The sequence below is a fragment of the Psammomys obesus genome, unplaced genomic scaffold (assembly GCF_907164565.1).
Source record: "Psammomys obesus unplaced genomic scaffold, mPsaObe1.curated_primary_1811, whole genome shotgun sequence".
NCBI classification, from domain to species: domain Eukaryota; kingdom Metazoa; phylum Chordata; class Mammalia; order Rodentia; family Muridae; genus Psammomys; species Psammomys obesus.
In genome coordinates, this window is record NW_026596034.1 from 33,497,112 (window position 1) to 33,498,520 (window position 1,409).

The 1,409-nt window shown below is 37.1% G+C and overlaps 1 non-coding gene across 1 annotated transcript; it reads left to right on the plus strand.

The window, feature by feature from the left end:
- Positions 1–239: 239 nt before the first annotated feature.
- Positions 240–370, plus strand: LOC129687290 (small nucleolar RNA SNORA51). Its single transcript, XR_008721768.1, has one exon. It is a non-coding gene; the product is annotated as a small nucleolar RNA SNORA51 (small nucleolar RNA).
- The last annotated feature ends 1,039 nt before the right edge of the window (positions 371–1,409 follow it).

Below are 1,409 nucleotides of genomic sequence, written 5' to 3' on the forward strand. Positions count from 1 at the left end.
AGAAGTGCCTGCTGAGGCAGAAGATTAAGTAAATCCCTATATCTCACTAGATAGGAGTGAAAATGTCTAAGATACAATTGAAAGTCCCCCATCCTATCAAGAACTAGGGAATTCTCTTCTCAAGGGGAACAAGAAAAAGTTGAGAGAAATCAACATCCAGGTAAACAGACCTGGAAGTTATCTGAGGAATTTATAGCTGCCATGACAAGTGCTTACCACATACAAGTGCTTACCACAAGTGCTTACATGCTCACCACATACTATGTTCTTATGCTGACTGTATATAGAGAGGAGGCAGAGTAAACTGACCACCTATACAGCTAAGCCCAAGCCATTGTGTCTGGTCTGTATTGTGAATGAGGATACATGGATTTGGAAAGAAGAAGAAAGAAGGAGAAAAATGTTTCAGTGAGCAATCATGACCAAGTTCAGAAAAAAGAAAATGGATAAAAAAGTTTCACCAAAGGAGCAAAAAGTCTCAGGAGAAAACCAATGAAAGTAGAAAGAAGAACCAAATGGAAGTATGGGACTTAAATCAATAACCGGAATTTTCAAATAGATATACCCAACAGCAGAATGGGAAGAAGAAAGCACCAGTGAACTTGGGGACAGATAATATAAATGACTTAATCTGAAAAATAGAGTTAGAAGAGCCCAGAGGAGGAAGAGCTCAAAGCTCTAAAGGCCCCAGTAAGAAGACACATCACAGTTGTAGAAGAACAGGAAAAGAGGAAGAAGATGAAATGGCTGAGAATCTCCCACATTTTTCAAGTTATGATATTTGTGATGAAGAAACTGAGCAATGCAACCCAGCACGGTCCCATAGAGATTATGTAAGACGCTCATCACAACTCCTTAAACACCAAGAACAAAGAAACATCCTTAGAAAGAACCAGAGGAGAAAATTTGTCTTATCTCCACCTTGAGTTGGGAAATAATCTAAATGAGAGCCATGGACCCCAGGAAGAAAAGTACAGTACTTTAAAAATGGCTAAAGAAAAGATTTATCAACTCAGAAATTTATGTCCAGTGAAAATAGCCCTTATGAATAAGAGAGCAATGAATATGTTTTAAGATTAAGGAGGACTAAGAGTCTTTGTCACCAGTAAACCTAGCCTAAAGAAGTGGCCAAGGAGAATTCTCTAAAGCATGAAGAAAACATAAATGCTGTATTTGAACTTGATAAGAGAAGAAAGAAGAATACAATTTGAGAAAAATAAGTCTTACCTTACTGAACTTAATTTTCTCATAATATCTAGTGGTTGAAGTAAAAACCATTGTCTTTTATGGTTTCAGTGTATATAGGAGAACTAGTCAATGATGTAAGTAGAGGAGTTTAGTAAAGGGACTTGAGGGGGAATTATTTCCTCATTACTTTTGAATAGGTGAATTTCTGCATCAGGAGACAT